Genomic DNA, 19,749 nt, shown 5'->3' with positions numbered 1-19,749 from the left:
TTTCGCTCTAGGACGCATATTTAGGGAGATATGGGCAAAAGAAGTTTTTCATATAAAAATTTTAATTTTTTAGGTTTTGAGTGGATTTTTCAATTTTTTTTGGGTGGTCACGAAATAAAGTCCTTTTCGCTCTAGGACGCATAGTTTAGGAGATATGGGCAAAAGAAGTTTTTCATATAAAAATTTCAATTTTTCTAGGCTTTGGGTGGATTTTTCAATTTTTTTGGGGTGGTCACGATATAAAGTCCTTTTCGCTCTAGGACGCATAGTATAGGAGATATGGGCAAAAGAAGTTTTTCATATAAAAATTTCAATTTTTCTAGGCTTTGGGTGGATTTTTCAATTTTTTGAGGGTGGTCACGAATTAAAGTCCTTTTCGCTCTAGGACGCATATTTAAGGAGATATGGGCAAAAGAAGTTTTTCATATAAAAATTTCAATTTTTTTAGGTTTTGGGTGCATTTTTAAATTTTTTTGGGGTGGTCGCGAAATAAAGTCCTTTTCGCTCTAGGACGCTTAGTTTAGGAGATATGGGCAAAAGAAGTTTTTCATATAAAAATTTCAATTTTTTTAGGGTTTGGGTGGATTTTTCAATTTTTTGAGGGTGGTCACGAATTAAAGTCCTTTTCGCTCTAGGACGCATATTTAAGGAGATATGGGCAAAAGAAGTTTTTCATATAAAAATTTAAATTTTTCTAGGTTTTGGGTGGATTTTTCAATTTTTTGAGGGTGGTCACGAATTAAAGTCCTTTTCGCTCTAGGACGCATATTTAAGGAGATATGGGCAAAAGAAATTTTTCATATAAAAATTTCAATTTTTCTAGGCTTTGGGTGGATTTTTCAATTTTTTGAGGGTGGTCACGAATTAAAGTCCTTTTCGCTCTAGGGCGCATATTTAAGGAGATATAGCCAAAAGAAGTTTTTCATATAAAAATTTCAATTTTTTTAGGTTTTGGGTGGATTTTTCAATTTTTTGAGGGTGGTCACGAATTAAAGTCCTTTTCGCTCTAGGACGCATAGTTTAGGAGATATGGGCAAAAGAAGTTTTTCATATAAAAATTTCAATTTTTTTAAGGTTTTGGGTGGATTTTTCAATTTTTTGAGGGTGGTCACGAATTAAAGTCCTTTTCGCTCTAGGACGCATATTTAAGGAGATATGGGCAAAAGAAGTTTTTCATATAAAAATTTACATTTTTTTAGGTTTTGAGTGGACTTTTCAATTTTTTCGGGGTGGTCACGAATTAAAGTCCTTTTCGCTCTAGGACGCATATTTAAGGAGATATGGCCAAAAGAAGTTTTTCATATAAAAATTTCAATTTTTTTAGGTTTTGGGTGGATATTTCAATTTTTTGAAGGTGGTCACGAATTATCATCCTTTTCGCTCTAGGACGCATATTTAAGGAGATATAGCCAAAAGAAGCTCTTCATATAAAAATTTCAATTTTTCTAGGTTTTGGGTGGATTTTTCAATTTTTTGAGGGTGGTCACGAATTAAAGTTCTTTTCGCTCTAGGACGCTTAGTTTAGGAGATATGGGCAAACGAAATTTTTCATATAAAAATTTCAATTTTTTTAGGTTTTGGGTGGATTTTTAAATTTTTTGAGGGTGGTCACGAATTAAAGTCCTTTTCGCTCTAGGACGCTTAGTTTAGGAGATATGGGCAAAAGAAGTTTTTCATATAAAAGTTTCAATTTTTTTAGGTTTTGGGTGGATTTTTCAATTTTTTTGGGATGGTCACGAAATAAAGTCCTTTTCGCTCTAGGACGCATAGTTTAGGAGATATGGGCAAAAGAAGTTTTTCATATAAAAATTTCAATTTTTTTAAGGTTTTGGGTGGATTTTTCAATTTTTTGAGGGTGGTCACGAATTAAAGTCCTTTCCGCTCTAGGACGCATATTTAAGGAGATATGGGCAAAAGAAGTTTTTCATATAAAAATTTCAATTTTTTTAGGTTTTGGGTGGATTTTTCAATTTTTTGGGGGTGGTCACGAATTAAAGTCCTTTTCGCTCTAGGACGCATATTTAGGAAGATATGGGCAAAAGAAGTTTTTCATATAAAAATTTCAATTTTTTAGGTTTTGGGTGGATTTTTCAATTTTTTTGGGGTGGTCACGAAATAAAGTCCTTTTCGCTCTAGGACGCATAGTTTAGGAGATATGGGCAAAAGAAGTTTTTCATATAAAAATTTCAATTTTTCTAGGCTTTGGGTGGATTTTTAAATTTTTTTGGGGTGGTCACGATATAAAGTCCTTTTCGCTCTAGGACGCATAGTATAGGAGATATGGGCAAAAGAAGTTTTTCATATAAAAATTTCAATTTTTCTAGGCTTTGGGTGGATTTTTCAATTTTTTGAGGGTGGTCACGAATTAAAGTAATTTTCGCTCTAGGACGCATATTTAAGGAGATATGGGCAAAAGAAATTTTTCATATAAAAATTTCAATTTTTTTAGGTTTTGGGTGGATTTTTCAAATTTTTGAGGGTGGTCACGAATTAAAGTCCTTTTCGCTCTAGGACGCATATTTAAGGAGATATGGGCAAAAGAAGTTTTTCATATAAAAATTTAAATTTTTCTAGGGTTTGGGTGGAGTATGGGTGGAGATATGGGCAAAAGAAGTTTTTCATATAAAAATTTAAATTTTTCTAGGTTTTGGGTGGATTTTTCAATTTTTTGAGGGTGGTCACGAATTAAAGTCCTTTTCGCTCTAGGACGCATATTTAAGGAGATATAGCCAAAAGAAGTTTTTCATATAAAAATTTAAATTTTTTTAGGTTTTGGGTGGATTTTTCAATTTTTTGAGGGTGATCACGAATTAAAGTCCTTTTCGCTCTAGGACGCTTAGTTTAGGAGATATGGCCAAAAGAAGTTTTTCATATAAAAATTTCAATTTTTTAGGTTTTGGGTGGATTTTTCAATTTTTAAGGAGATATAGCCAAAAGAAGTTTTTCATATAAAAATTTCAATTTTTTTAGGTTTTAGGTGGATTTTTCAATTTTTTGAGGGTGGTCACGAATTAATGTCCTTTTCGCTCTAGGACGCATATTTAAGGAGATATGGGCAAAAGAATTTTTTCATATAAAAATTTCAATTTTTTTAGGTTTAGGTTTTCAATTTTTTGGGGGTGGTCACGAATTAAAGTCCTTTTCGCTCTAGGACGCATATTTAGGGAGATATGGGCAGAAGAAGTTTTTCATATAAAAATTTCAATTTTTTAGGTTTTGGGTGGATTTTTCAATTTTTTTGGGGTGGTCACGAAATAAAGTCCTTTTCGCTCTAGGACGCATAGTTTAGGAGATATGGGCAAAAGAAGTTTTTCATATAAAAATTTCAATTTTTTTAGGCTTTGGGTGGATTTTTCAATTTGTTGAGGGTGGTCACGAATTAAAGGCAAAAGAAGTTTTTCATATAAAAATTTCAATTTTTTAGGTTTTGGGTGGATTTTTCAATTTTTTTGGGGTGGTCACGAAATAAAGTCCTTTTCGCTCTAGGACGCTTAGTTTAGGAGATATGGGCAAAAGAATTTTTTCATATAAAAATTTCAATTTTTTTAGGTTTAGGTTTTCAATTTTTTGGGGGTGGTCACGAATTAAAGTCCTTTTCGCTCTAGGACGCATAGTTTAGGAGATATGGGCAAAAGAAGTTTTTCATATAAAAATTTCAATTTTTCTAGGCTTTGGGTGGATTTTTCAATTTTTTTGGGGTGGTCACGAAATAAAGTCCTTTTCGCTCTAGGACGCATAGTTTAGGAGATATGGGCAAAAGAAGTTTTTCATATAAAAATTTCAATTTTTCTAGGCTTTGGGTGGATTTTTCAATTTTTTGAGGGTGGTCACGAATTAAAGTCCTTTTCGCTCTAGGACGCTTAGTTTAGGAGATATGGGCAAACGAAGTTTTTCATATAAAAATTTCAATTTTTTTAGGTTTTGGGTGGATTTTTCAATTTGTTGAGGGTGGTCACGAATTAAAGGCAAAAGAAGTTTTTCATATAAAAATTTCTATTTTTTAGGTTTTGGGTGGATTTTTCAATTTTTTTGGGGTGGTCACGAAATAAAGTCCTTTTCGCTCTAGGACGCTTAGTTTAGGAGATATGGGCAAAAGAAGTTTTTCATATAAAAATTTCAATTTTTTTAGGTTTTGGGTGGATTTTTCAATTTGTTGAGGGTGGTCACGAATTAAAGTCCTTTTCGCTCTAGGACGCATATTTAAGGAGATATGGGCAAAAGAAGTTTTTCATATAAAAATTTAAATTTTTTTAGGTTTTGGGTGGATTTTTTAATTTTTTGAGAGTGGTCACGAATTAAAGTCCTTTTCGCTCTAGGACGCATATTTAAGGAGATATGGACAAAAGAAGTTTTTCATATAAAAATTTAAATTTTTCTAGGTTTTGGGTGGATTTTTCAATTTTTTGAGGGTGGTCACGAATTAAAGTCCTTTTCGCTCTAGGACGCATATTTAAGGAGATATAGCCAAAAGAAGTTTTTCATATAAAAATTTCAATTTTTTTAGGTTTTGGGTGGATTTTTCAATTTTTTGAGGGTGGTCACGAATTAAAGTCCTTTTCGCTCTAGGACGCTTAGTTTAGGAGATATGGGCAAAAGAAGTTTTTCATATAAAAATTTCAATTTTTCTAGGCTTTGGGTGGATTTTTCAATTTTTTGAGGGTGGTCACGAATTAAAGTCCTTTTCGCTCTAGGACGCATATTTAAGGAGATATAGCCAAAAGAAGTTTTTCATATAAAAATTTCAATTTTTTTAGGTTTTGGGTGGATTTGTCAATTTTTTGAGGGTGGTCACGAATTAAAGTCCTTTTCGCTCTAGGACGCATATTTAAGGAGATATGGGCAAAAGAATTTTTTCATATAAAAATTTCAATTTTTTTTGGTTTAGGTTTTCAATTTTTTGGGGGTGGTCATGAATTAAAGTCCTTTTCGCTCTAGGACGCATATTTAGGGAGATATGGGCAGAAGAAGTTTTTCATATAAAAATTTCAATTTTTTAGGTTTTGGGTGGATTTTTCAATTTTTTGAGGGTGGTCACGAATTAAAGTCCTTTTCGCTCTAGGACGCTTAGTTTAGGAGATATGGGCAAACGAAGTTTTTCATATAAAAATTTCAATTTTTTTAGGTTTTGGGTGGATTTTTCAATTTGTTGAGGGTGGTCACGAATTAAAGGCAAAAGAAGTTTTTCATATAAAAATTTCTATTTTTTAGGTTTTGGGTGGATTTTTCAATTTTTTTGGGGTGGTCACGAAATAAAGTCCTTTTCGCTCTAGGACGCTTAGTTTAGGAGATATGGGCAAAAGAAGTTTTTCATATAAAAATTTCAATTTTTCTAGGTTTTGGGTGGATTTTTCAATTTGTTGAGGGTGGTCACGAATTAAAGTCCTTTTCGCTCTAGGACGCATATTTAAGGAGATATGGGCAAAAGAAGTTTTTCATATAAAAATTTAAATTTTTTTAGGTTTTGGGTGGATTTTTTAATTTTTTGAGAGTGGTCACGAATTAAAGTCCTTTTCGCTCTAGGACGCATATTTAAGGAGATATGGACAAAAGAAGTTTTTCATATAAAAATTTAAATTTTTCTAGGTTTTGGGTGGATTTTTCAATTTTTTGAGGGTGGTCACGAATTAAAGTCCTTTTCGCTCTAGGACGCATATTTAAGGAGATATAGCCAAAAGAAGTTTTTCATATAAAAATTTCAATTTTTTTAGGTTTTGGGTGGATTTTTCAATTTTTTGAGGGTGGTCACGAATTAAAGTCCTTTTCGCTCTAGGACGCTTAGTTTAGGAGATATGGGCAAAAGAAGTTTTTCATATAAAAATTTCAATTTTTCTAGGCTTTGGGTGGATTTTTCAATTTTTTGAGGGTGGTCACGAATTAAAGTCCTTTTCGCTCTAGGACGCATATTTAAGGAGATATAGCCAAAAGAAGTTTTTCATATAAAAATTTCAATTTTTTTAGGTTTTGGGTGGATTTGTCAATTTTTTGAGGGTGGTCACGAATTAAAGTCCTTTTCGCTCTAGGACGCATATTTAAGGAGATATGGGCAAAAGAATTTTTTCATATAAAAATTTCAATTTTTTTAGGTTTTTGGGTGGATTTTTCAATTTTTTGGGGGTGGTCACGAATTAAAGTCCTTTTCGCTCTAGGACGATTAGTTTAGGAGATATGGGCAAAAGAAGTTTTTCATATAAAAATTTCAATTTTTTTAGGTTTTGGGTGGATTTTTCAATTTTTTGAGGGTGGTCACGAATTAAAGTCCTTTTCGCTCTAGGACGCATATTTAAGGAGATATGGCCAAAAGAAGTTTTTCATATAAAAATTTCAATTTTTTAAGGTTTAGGTTTTCAATTTTTTGGGGGTGGTCACGAATTAAAGTCCTTTTCGCTCTAGGACGCATATTTAGGGAGATATGGGCAAAAGAAGTTTTTCATATAAAAATTTCAATTTTTTAGGTTTTGGGTGGATTTTTCAATTTTTTTGGGGTGGTCACGAAATAAAGTCCTTTTCGCTCTAGGACGCATAGTTTAGGAGATATGGGCAAAAGAAGTTTTTCATATAAAAATTTCAATTTTTTTAGGTTTTGGGTGGATTTTTCAATTTGTTGAGGGTGGTCACGAATTAAAGGCAAAAGAAGTTTTTCATATAAAAATTTCAATTTTTTAGGTTTTGGGTGGATTTTTCAATTTTTTTGGGGTGGTCACGAAATAAAGTCCTTTTCGCTCTAGGACGCTTAGTTTAGGAGATATGGGCAAAAGAATTTTTTCATATAAAAATTTCAATTTTTATAGGTTTAGGTTTTCAATTTTTTGGGGGTGGTCACGAATTAAAGTCCTTTTCGGTCTAGGACGCATAGTTTAGGAGATATGGGCAAACGAAGTTTTTCATATAAAAATTTCAATTTTTTTAGGTTTTGGGTGGATTTTTCAATTTGTTGAGGGTGGTCACGAATTAAAGGCAAAAGAAGTTTTTCATATAAAAATTTCAATTTTTTAGGTTTTGGGTGGATTTTTCAATTTTTTTGGGGTGGTCACGAAATAAAGTCTTTTTCGCTCTAGGACGCTTAGTTTAGGAGATATGGGCAAAAGAAGTTTTTCATATAAAAATTTCAATTTTTTTAGGTTTTGGGTGGATTTTTCAATTTGTTGAGGGTGGTCACGAATTAAAGTCCTTTTCGCTCTAGGACGCATATTTAAGGAGATATGGGCAAAAGAAGTTTTTCATATAAAAATTTAAATTTTTTTAGGTTTTGGGTGGATTTTTTAATTTTTTGAGAGTGGTCACGAATTAAAGTCCTTTTCGCTCTAGGACGCATATTTAAGGAGATATGGACAAAAGAAGTTTTTCATATAAAAATTTAAATTTTTCTAGATTTTGGGTGGATTTTTCAATTTTTTGAGGGTGGTCACGAATTAAAGTCCTTTTCGCTCTAGGACGCATATTTAAGGAGATATAGCCAAAAGAAGTTTTTCATATAAAAATTTCAATTTTTTTAGGTTTTGGGTGGATTTTTCAATTTTTTGAGGGTGGTCACGAATTAAAGTCCTTTTCGCTCTAGGACGCTTAGTTTAGGAGATATGGGCAAAAGAAGTTTTTCATATAAAAATTTCAATTTTTCTAGGCTTTGGGTGGATTTTTCAATTTTTTGAGGGTGGTCACGAATTAAAGTCCTTTTCGCTCTAGGACGCATATTTAAGGAGATATAGCCAAAAGAAGTTTTTCATATAAAAATTTCAATTTTTTTAGGTTTTGGGTGGATTTGTCAATTTTTTGAGGGTGGTCACGAATTAAAGTCCTTTTCGCTCTAGGACGCATATTTAAGGAGATATGGGCAAAAGAATTTTTTCATATAAAAATTTCAATTTTTTTAGGTTTTGGGTGGATTTTTCAATTTTTTGGGGGTGGTCACGAATTAAAGTCCTTTTCGCTCTAGGACGCTTAGTTTAGGAGATATGGGCAAAAGAAGTTTTTCATATAAAAATTTCAATTTTTTTAGGTTTTGGGTGGATTTTTCAATTTTTTGAGGGTGGTCACGAATTAAAGTCCTTTTCGCTCTAGGACGCATATTTAAGGAGATATGGACAAAAGAAGTTTTTCATATAAAAATTTAAATTGTTCTAGGTTTTGGGTGGATTTTTCAATTTTTTGAGGGTGGTCACGAATTAAAGTCCTTTTCGCTCTAGGACGCATATTTAAGGAGATATAGCCAAAAGAAGTTTTTCATATAAAAATTTCAATTTTTTTAGGTTTTGGGTGGATTTTTCAATTTTTTGAGGGTGGTCACGAATTAAAGTCCTTTTCGCTCTAGGACGCTTAGTTTAGGAGATATGGGCAAAAGAAGTTTTTCATATAAAAATTTCAATTTTTTTAAGGTTTTGGGTGGATTTTTCAATTTTTTGAGGGTGGTCACGAATTAAAGTCCTTTTCGCTCTAGGACGCATATTTAAGGAGATATGGGCAAAAGAAGTTTTTCATATAAAAATTTAAATTTTTTTAGGTTTTGAGTGGACTTTTCAATTTTTTGGGGGTGGTCACGAATTAAAGTCCTTTTCGCTCTAGGACGCATATTTAAGGAGATATGGCCAAAAGAAGTTTTTCATATAAAAATTTCAATTTTTTTAGGTTTTGGGTGGATATTTCAATTTTTTGAGGGTGGTCACGAATTATCATCCTTTTCGCTCTAGGACGCATATTTAAGGAGATATAGCCAAAAGAAGCTTTTCATATAAAAATTTCAATTTTTCTAGGTTTTGGGTGGATTTTTCAATTTTTTGAGGGTGGTCACGAATTAAAGTCCTTTTCGCTCTAGGACGCTTAGTTTAGGAGATATGGGCAAAAGAAGTTTTTCATATAAAAATTTCACTTTTTTTAGGTTTTGGGTGGATTTTTCAATTTTTTGAGGGTGGTCACGAATTAAAGTCCTTTTCGCTCTAGGACGCATATTTAAGGATATATGGGCAAAATAAGTGTTTCATATAAAAATTTCAATTTTTCTAGGCTTTGGGTGGATTTTTCAATTTTTTGAGGGTGGTCAAGAATTAAAGTACTTTTCGCTCTAGGACGCATATTTAAGGAGATATAGCCAAAAGAAGCTTTTCATATAAAAATTTCAATTTTTTTAGGTTTTAGGTGAATTTTTCAATTTTTTGAGGGTGGTCACGAATTAAAGTCCTTTTCGCTCTAGGACGCATATTTAAGGATATATGGGCAAAATAAGTGTTTCATATAAAAATTTCAATTTTTCTAGGCTTTGGGTGGATTTTTCAATTTTTTGAGGGTGGTCAAGAATTAAAGTACTTTTCGCTCTAGGACGCATATTTAAGGAGATATGGGCAAAAGAATTTTTTCATATAAAAATTTCAATTTTTTTAGGTTTAGGTTTTAGGTTTTCAATTTTTTGGGGGTGGTCACGAATTAAAGTCCTTTTCGCTCTAGGACGCATATTTAGGGAGATATGGGCAAAAGAAGTTTTTCATATAAAAATTTCAATTTTTTAGGTTTTGGGTGGATTTTTCAATTTTTTTGGGGTGGTCACGAAATAAAGTCCTTTTCGCTCTAGGACGCATAGTTTAGGAGATATGGGCAAAAGAAGTTTTTCATATAAAAATTTCCATTTTTCTAGGCTTTGGGTGGATTTTACAATTTTTTGGGGTGGTCACGAAATAAAGTCCTTTTCGCTCTAGGACGCATATTTAAGGAGATATGGGCAAAAGAAGTTTTTCATATAAAAATTTCAATTTTTCTAGGCTTTGGGTGGATTTTGCAATTTTTTGAGGGTGGTCACGAATTAAAGTCCTTTTCGCTCTAGGACGCTTAGTTTAGGAGATATGGGCAAACGAAGTTTTTCATATAAAAATTTCAATTTTTTTAGGTTTTGGGTGGATTTTTCAATTTTATGAGGGTGGTCACGAATTAAAGTCCTTTTCGCTCTAGGACGCTTAGTTTAGGAGATATGGGCAAAAGAAGTTTTTCATATAAAAATTTCAATTTTTCTAGGCTTTGGGTGGATTTTTCAATTTTTTGGGGGTGGTCACGAATTAAAGTCCTTTTCGCTCTAGGACGCATATTTAAGGAGATATAGCCAAAAGAAGTTTTTCATATAAAAATTTCAATTTTTTTAGGTTTTGGGTGGATTTGTCAATTTTTTGAGGGTGGTCACGAATTAAAGTCCTTTTCGCTCTAGGACGCATATTTAAGGAGATATGGGCAAAAGAATTTTTTCATATAAAAATTTCAATTTTTTTAGGTTTTGGGTGTATTTTTCAATTTTTTGGGGGTGGTCACGAATTAAAGTCCTTTTCGCTCTAGGACGCATATTTAGGGAGATATGGGCAAAAGAAGTTTTTCATATAAAAATTTCAATTTTTCTAGGCTTTGGGTGGATTTTTCAATTTTTTGAGGGTGGTCACGAATTAAAGTCCTTTTCGCTCTAGGACGCATATTTAAGGAGATATGGGCAAAAGAAGTTTTTCATATAAAAATTTCAATTTTTTTAGGTTTTGGGTGGATTTTTCAATTTTTTTGGGGTGGTCACGAAATAAAGTCCTTTTCGCTCTAGGACGCTTAGTTTAGGAGATATGGGCAAAAGAAGTTTTTCATATAAAAATTTCAATTTTTTTAGGTTTTGGGTGGATTTTTCAATTTTTTGAGGGTGGTCACGAATTAAAGTCCTTTTCGCTCTAGGACGCATATTTAAGGAGATATGGGCAAAAGAAGTTTTTCATATAAAAGTTTAAATTTTTTTAGGTTTTGGGTGGATTTTTCAATTTTTTTGGGGTGGTCACGAAATAAAGTCCTTTTCGCTCTAGGACGCTTAGTTTAGGAGATATGGGCAAAAGAAGTTTTTCATATAAAAATTTCAATTTTTTTAGGTTTTGGGTGGATTTTTCAATTTTTTGAGGGTGGTCACGAATTAAAGTCCTTTTCGCTCTAGGACGCATATTTAAGGAGATATGGGCAAAAGAAGTTTTTCATATAAAAATTTAAATTTTTTTAGGTTTTGGGTGGATTTTTTAATTTTTTGAGAGTGGTCCTTTTCGCTCTAGGACGCATATTTAAGGAGATATGGACAAAAGAAGTTTTTCATATAAAAATTTAAATTTTTCTAGGTTTTGGGTGGATTTTTCAATTTTTTGAGGGTGGTCACGAATTAAAGTCCTTTTCGCTCTAGGACGCATATTTAAGGAGATATAGCCAAAAGAAGTTTTTCATATAAAAATTTCAATTTTTTTAGGTTTTGGGTGGATTTTTCAATTTTTTGAGGGTGGTCACGAATTAAAGTCCTTTTCGCTCTAGGACGCATATTTAAGGAGATATGGGCAAAAGAATTTTTTCAAATAAAAATTTAAATTTTTTTAGGTTTTGGGTGGATTTTTCAATTTTTTGGGGGTGGTCACGAATTAAAGTCCTTTTCGCTCTAGGACGCATATTTAGGGAGATATGGACAAAAGAAGTTTTTCATATAAAAGTTTCAATTTTTTTAGGTTTTGGGTGGATTTTTCAATTTTTTTTGGGTGGTCACGAAATAAAGTCCTTTTCGCTCTAGGACGCATAGTTTAGGAGATATGGGCAAAAGAAGTTTTTCATATAAAAATTTCAATTTTTCTAGGCTTTGGGTGGATTTTTCAATTTTTTGAGGGTGGTCACGAATTAAAGTCCTTTTCGCTCTAGGACGCATATTTAAGGAGATATAGCCAAAAGAAGTTTTTCATATAAAAATTTCAATTTTTTTAGGTTTTGGGTGGATTTTTCAATTTTTTGGGGGTGGTCACGAAATAAAGTCCTTTTCGCTCTAGGACGCATATTTAGGGAGATATGGGCAAAAGAAGTTTTTCATATAAAAATTTCACTTTTTAGGTTTTGGGTGGATTTTTCAATTTTTTTGGGGTGGTCACGAAATAAAGTCCTTTTCGCTCTAGGACGCATAGTTTAGGAGGTATGGGCAAAAGAAGTTTTTCATATAAAAATTTCAATTTTTCTAGGCTTTGGGTGGATTTTTCAATTTTTTGAGGGTGGTCACGAATTAAAATCCTTTTCGCTCTAGGACGCTTAGTTTAGGAGATATGGGCAAAAGAAGTTTTTCATATAAAAATTTCAATTTTTTTAGGTTTTGGGTGGATTTTTCAATTTTTTGAGGGTGGTCACGAATTAAAGTCCTTTTCGCTCTAGGACGCATATTTAAGGAGATATGGGCAAAAGAAGTTTTTCATATACAAATTTAAATTTTTTTAGGTTTTGGGTGGATTTTTTAATTTTTTGAGAGTGGTCACGAATTAAAGTCCTTTTCGCTCTAGGACGCATATTTAAGGAGATATGGACAAAAGAAGTTTTTCATATAAAAATTTAAATTTTTCTAGGTTTTGGGTGGGTTTTTCAATTTTTTGAGGGTGGTCACGAATTAAAGTCCTTTTCGCTCTAGGACGCATATTTAAGGAGATATAGCCAAAAGAAGTTTTTCATATAAAAATTTTATTTTTTTTAGGTTTTGGGTGGATTTTTCAATTTTTTGAGGGTGGTCACGAATTAAAGTCCTTTTCGCTCTAGGACGCATATTTAGGGAGATATGGGCAAAAGAAGTTTTTCATATAAAAGTTTCAATTTTTTTAGGTTTTGGGTGGATTTTTCAATTTTTTTGGGGTGGTCACGAAATAAAGTCCTTTTCGCTCTAGGACGCATAGTTTAGGAGATATAGCCAAAAGAAGTTTTTCATATAAAAATTTCAATTTTTCTAGGCTGTGGGTGGATTTTTCAATTTTTTGAGGGTGGTCACGAATTAAAGTCCTTTTCGCTCTAGGACGCATATTTAAGGAGATATAGCCAAAAGAAGTTTTTTATATAAAAATTTCAGTTTTTTTTTGGGTTTTGGGTGGATTTTTCAATTTTTTGAGGGTTGTCACGAATTAAATTCTTTTTCGCTCTAGGACGCATATTTAAGGAGATATAGCCAAAAGAAGTTTTTCATATAAAAATTTCAATTTTTTTAGGTTTTGGGTGGATTTTTCAATTTTTTGAGGGTGGTCACGAATTAAAGTCCTTTTCGCTCTAGGACGCATATTTAAGGAGATATGGGCAAAAGAATTTTTTCATATAAAAATTTCAATTTTTTTAGGTTTTGGGTGGATTTTTCAATTTTTTGGGGGTGGTCACGAATTAAAGTCCTTTTCGCTCTAGGACGCATATTTAGGGAGATATGGGCAAAAGAAGTTTTTCATATAAAAATTTCAATTTTTTTAGGTTTTGGGTGGATTTTTCAATTGTTTTGGGGTGGTCACGAAATAAAGTCCTTTTCGCTCTAGGACGCATAGTTTAGGAGATATGGGCAAAAGAAGTTTTTCATATAAAAATTTCAATTTTTCTAGGCTTTGGGTGGATTTTTCAATTTTTTGAGGGTGGTCACGAATTAAAGTCCTTTTCGCTCTAGGACGCATATTTAAGGAGATATAGCCAAAAGAAGTTTTTCATATAAAAATTTCAATTTTTTTAGGTTTTGGGTGGATTTTTCAATTTTTTGAGGGTGGTTACGAATTAAAGTCCTTTTCGCTCTAGGACGCATATTTAAGGAGATATGGGCAAAAGAAGTTTTTCATATAAAAATTTCAATTTTTTTAGGTTTTGGGAGGATTTTTAAATTTTTTGGGGGTGGTCACGAATTAAAGTCCTTTTCGCTCTAGGACGCATATTTAAGGAGATATAGCCAAAAGAAGTTTTTCATATAAAAATTTCAGTTTTTTTGGGTTTTGGGTGGATTTTTCAATTTTTTGAGGGTGGTCACGAATTAAAGTCCTTTTCGCTCTAGGACGCATATTTAAGGAGATATGGGCAAAAGAAGTTTTTCATATAAAAATTTAAATTTTTTTAGGTTTTGAGTGGACTTTTCAATTTTTTGGGGGTGGTCACGAATTAAAGTCCTTTTCGCTCTAGGACGCATATTTAAGGAGATATGGCCAAAAGAAGTTTTTCATATAAAAATTTCAATTTTTTTAGGTTTTGGGTGGATTTTTCAATTTTTTGAGGGTGGTCACGAATTATCATCCTTTTCGCTCTAGGACGCATATTTAAGGAGATATAGCCAAAAGAAGTTTTTCATATAAAAATTTCAGTTTTTTTGGGTTTTGGGAGGATTTTTAAATTTTTTGAGGGTGGTAACGAATTAAAATCCTTTTCGCTCTAGGACGCTTAGTTTAGGAGATATGGGCAAACGAAGTTTTTCATATAAAAATTTCAATTTTTTTAGGTTTTGGGTGGATTTTTCAATTTTTTGAGGGTGGTCACGAATTAAAGTCCTTTTCGCTCTAGGACGCATATTTAAGGAGATATGGGCAAAAGAAGTTTTTCATATAAAAATTTAAATTTTTTTAGGTTTTGGGTGGGTTTTTCAATTTTTTGAGGGTGGTCACGAATTAAAGTCCTTTTCGCTCTAGGACGCATATTTAAGGAGATATAGCCAAAAGAAGTTTTTCATATAAAAATTTCATTTTTTTTAGGTTTTGGGTGGATTTTTCAATTTTTTGAGGGTGGTCACGAATTAAAGTCCTTTTCGCTCTAGGACGCATATTTAGGGAGATATGGGCAAAAGAAGTTTTTCATATAAAAGTTTCAATTTTTTTAGGTTTTGGGTGGATTTTTCAATTTTTTTGGGGTGGTCACGAAATAAAGTCCTTTTCGCTCTAGGACGCATAGTTTAGGAGATATAGCCAAAAGAAGTTTTTCATATAAAAATTTCAATTTTTCTAGGCTGTGGGTGGATTTTTCAATTTTTTGAGGGTGGTCACGAATTAAAGTCCTTTTCGCTCTAGGACGCATATTTAAGGAGATATAGCCAAAAGAAGTTTTTCATATAAAAATTTCAGTTTTTTTTGGGTTTTGGGTGGATTTTTCAATTTTTTGAGGGTTGTCACGAATTAAATTCTTTTTCGCTCTAGGACGCATATTTAAGGAGATATAGCCAAAAGAAGTTTTTCATATAAAAATTTCAATTTTTTTAGGTTTTGGGTGGATTTTTCAATTTTTTGAGGGTGGTAACGAATTAAAGTCCTTTTCGCTCTAGGACGCATATTTAAGGAGATATGGGCAAAAGAATTTTTTCATATAAAAATTTCAATTTTTTTAGGTTTTGGGTGGATTTTTCAATTTTTTGGGGGTGGTCACGAATTAAAGTCCTTTTCGCTCTAGGACGCATATTTAGGGAGATATGGGCAAAAGAAGTTTTTCATATAAAAATTTCAATTTTTTTAGGTTTTGGGTGGATTTTTCAATTGTTTTGGGGTGGTCACGAAATAAAGTCCTTTTCGCTCTAGGACGCATAGTTTAGGAGATATGGGCAAAAGAAGTTTTTCATATAAAAATTTCAATTTTTTTAAGGTTTTGGGTGGATTTTTCAATTTTTTTGGGGTGGTCACGAATTAAAGTCCTTTTCGCTCTAGGACGCATATTTAAGGAGATATGGGCAAAAGAAGTTTTTCATATAAAAATTTAAATTTTTTTAGGTTTTGAGTGGACTTTTCAATTTTTTGGGGGTGGTCACGAATTAAAGTCCTTTTCGCTCTAGGACGCATATTTAAGGAGATATGGCCAAAAGAAGTTTTTCATATAAAAATTTCAATTTTTTTAGGTTTTGGGTGGATTTTTCAATTTTTTGAGGGTGGTCACGAATTATCATCCTTTTCGCTCTAGGACGCATATTTAAGGAGATATAGCCAAAAGAAGTTTTTCATATAAAAATTTCAGTTTTTTTGGGTTTTGGGTGGATTTTTCAATTTTTTGAGGGTGGTCACGAATTAAAGTCCTTTTCGCTCTAGGACGCATATTTAAGGAGATATAGCCAAAAGAAGTTTTTCATATAAAAATTTCAATTTTTTTAGGTTTTGGGTGGATTTTTCAATTTTTTGAGGGTGGTTACGAATTAAAGTCCTTTTCGCTCTAGGACGCATATTTAAGGAGATATGGGCAAAAGAAGTTTTTCATATAAAAATTTCAATTTTTTTAGGTTTTGGGAGGATTTTTAAATTTTTTGGGGGTGGTCACGAATTAAAGTCCTTTTCGCTCTAGGACGCATATTTAAGGAGATATAGCCAAAAGAAGTTTTTCATATACAAATTTCAGTTTTTTTGGGTTTTGGGTGGATTTTCAATTTTTTGAGGGTTGTCACGAATTAAATTCTTTTTCGCTCTAGGACGCATATTTAAGGAGATATAGCCAAAAGAAGTTTTTCATATAAAAATTTCAATTTTTTTAGGTTTTGGGTGGATTTTTCAATTTTTTGAGGGTGGTCACGAATTAAAGTCCTTTTCGCTCTAGGACGCATATTTAAGGAGATATGGGCAAAAGAATTTTTTCATATAAAAATTTCAATTTTTTTAGGTTTTGGGTGGATTTTTCAATTTTTTGGGGGTGGTCACGAATTAAAGTCCTTTTCGCTCTAGGACGCATATTTAGGGAGATATGGGCAAAAGAAGTTTTTCATATAAAAATTTCAATTTTTTTAGGTTTTGGGTGGATTTTTCAATTGTTTTGGGGTGGTCACGAAATAAAGTCCTTTTCGCTCTAGGACGCATAGTTTAGGAGATATGGGCAAAAGAAGTTTTTCATATAAAAATTTCAATTTTTCTAGGCTTTGGGTGGATTTTTCAATTTTTTGAGGGTGGTCACGAATTAAAGTCCTTTTCGCTCTAGGACGCATATTTAAGGAGATATAGCCAAAAGAAGTTTTTCATATAAAAATTTCAATTTTTTTAGGTTTTGGGTGGATTTTTCAATTTTTTGAGGGAGGTTACGAATTAAAGTCCTTTTCGCTCTAGGACGCATATTTAAGGAGATATGGGCAAAAGAAGTTTTTCATATAAAAATTTCAATTTTTTTAGGTTTTGGGAGGATTTTTAAATTTTTTGGGGGTGGTCACGAATTAAAGTCCTTTTCGCTCTAGGACGCATATTTAAGGAGATATAGCCAAAAGAAGTTTTTCATATAAAAATTTCAGTTTTTTTGGGTTTTGGGTGGATTTTTCAATTTTTTGAGGGTGGTCACGAATTAAAGTCCTTTTCGCTCTAGGACGCATATTTAAGGAGATATGGGCAAAAGAAGTTTTTCATATAAAAATTTAAATTTTTTTAGGTTTTGAGTGGACTTTTCAATTTTTTGGGGGTGGTCACGAATTAAAGTCCTTTTCGCTCTAGGACGCATATTTAAGGAGATATGGCCAAAAGAAGTTTTTCATATAAAAATTTCAATTTTTTTAGGTTTTGGGTGGATTTTTCAATTTTTTGAGGGTGGTCACGAATTATCATCCTTTTCGCTCTAGGACGCATATTTAAGGAGATATAGCCAAAAGAAGTTTTTCATATAAAAATTTCAGTTTTTTTGGGTTTTGGGAGGATTTTTAAATTTTTTGAGGGTGGTCACGAATTAAAATCCTTTTCGCTCTAGGACGCTTAGTTTAGGAGATATGGGCAAACGAAGTTTTTCATATAAAAATTTCAATTTTTTTAGGTTTTGGGTGGATTTTTCAATTTTTTGAGGGTGGTCACGAATTAAAGTCCTTTTCGCTCTAGGACGCATATTTAAGGAGATATGGGCAAAAGAAGTTTTTCATATAAAAATTTCAATTTTTTTAGGTTTTGGGTGGATTTTTCAATTTTTTGAGGGTGGTCACGAATTAAAGTCCTTTTCGCTCTAGGACGCATATTTAAGGAGATATGGGCAAAAGAAGTTTTTCATATACAAATTTAAATTTTTTTAGGTTTTGGGTGGATTTTTTAATTTTTTGAGAGTGGTCACGAATTAAAGTCCTTTTCGCTCTAGGACGCATATTTAAGGAGATATGGACAAAAGAAGTTTTTCATATAAAAATTTAAATTTTTCTAGGTTTTGGGTGGGTTTTTCAATTTTTTGAGGGTGGTCACGAATTAAAGTCCTTTTCGCTCTAGGACGCATATTTAAGGAGATATAGCCAAAAGAAGTTTTTCATATAAAAATTTCATTTTTTTTAGGTTTTGGGTGGATTTTTCAATTTTTTGAGGGTGGTCACGAATTAAAGTCCTTTTCGCTCTAGGACGCATATTTAGGGAGATATGGGCAAAAGAAGTTTTTCATATAAAAGTTTCAATTTTTTTAGGTTTTGGGTGGATTTTTCAATTTTTTTGGGGTGGTCACGAAATAAAGTCCTTTTCGCTCTAGGACGCATAGTTTAGGAGATATAGCCAAAAGAAGTTTTTCATATAAAAATTTCAATTTTTCTAGGCTGTGGGTGGATTTTTCAATTTTTTGAGGGTGGTCACGAATTAAAGTCCTTTTCGCTCTAGGACGCATATTTAAGGAGATATAGCCAAAAGAAGTTTTTCATATAAAAATTTCAATTTTTTTAGGTTTTGGGTGGATTTTTCAATTTTTTGAGGGTGGTTACGAATTAAAGTCCTTTTCGCTCTAGGACGCATATTTAAGGAGATATGGGCAAAAGAAGTTTTTCATATAAAAATTTCAATTTTTTTAGGTTTTGGGAGGATTTTTCAATTTTTTGGGGGTGGTCACGAATTAAAGTCCTTTTCGCTCTAGGACGCATATTTAGGGAGATATGGGCAAAAGAAGTTTTTCATATAAAAATTTCAATTTTTTTAGGTTTTGGGTGGATTTTTCAATTGTTTTGGGGTGGTCGCGAAATAAAGTCCTTTTCGCTCTAGGACGCATAGTTTAGGAGATATGGGCAAAAGAAGTTTTTCATATAAAAATTTCAATTTTTTTAAGGTTTTGGGTGGATTTTTCAATTTTTTTGGGGTGGTCACGAATTAAAGTCCTTTTCGCTCTAGGACGCATATTTAAGGAGATATGGGCAAAAGAAGTTTTTCATATAAAAATTTAAATTTTTTTAGGTTTTGAGTGGACTTTTCAATTTTTTGGGGGTGGTCACGAATTAAAGTCCTTTTCGCTCTAGGACGCATATTTAAGGAGATATGGCCAAAAGAAGTTTTTCATATAAAAATTTCAATTTTTTTAGGTTTTGGGTGGATTTTTCAATTTTTTGAGGGTGGTCACGAATTATCATCCTTTTCGCTCTAGGACGCATATTTAAGGAGATATAGCCAAAAGAAGTTTTTCATATAAAAATTTCAGTTTTTTTGGGTTTTGGGAGGATTTTTAAATTTTTTGGGGGTGGTCACGAATTAAAGTCCTTTTCGCTCTAGGACGCATATTTAAGGAGATATGGGCAAAAGAATTTTTTCATATAAAAATTTCAATTTTTTTAGGTTTTGGGTGGATTTTTCAATTTTTTGGGGGTGGTCACGAATTAAAGTCCTTTTCGCTCTAGGACGCATATTTAGGGAGATATGGGCAAAAGAATTTTTTCATATAAAAATTTCAATTTTTTTAGGTTTTGGGTGGATTTTTCAATTTTTTGGGGGTGGTCACGAATTATCATCCTTTTCGCTCTAGGACGCATATTTAAGGAGATATAGCCAAAAGAAGTTTTTCATATAAAAATTTCAGTTTTTTTGGGTTTTGGGAGGATTTTTAAATTTTTTGGGGGTGGTTACGAATTAAAGTCCTTTTCGCTCTAGGACGCATATTTAAGGAGATATGGGCAAAAGAAGTTTTTCATATAAAAATTTCAATTTTTTTAGGTTTTGGGAGGATTTTTAAATTTTTTGGGGGTGGTCACGAATTAAAGTCCTTTTCGCTCTAGGACGCATATTTAAGGAGATATAGCCAAAAGAAGTTTTTCATATACAAATTTCAGTTTTTTTGGGTTTTGGGTGGATTTTT

This window comes from Haematobia irritans, chromosome 3, assembly GCF_050003625.1.
Source record: "Haematobia irritans isolate KBUSLIRL chromosome 3, ASM5000362v1, whole genome shotgun sequence".
NCBI lineage: Eukaryota > Metazoa > Arthropoda > Insecta > Diptera > Muscidae > Haematobia > Haematobia irritans.
This window is presented reverse-complemented; position numbering follows the sequence as displayed.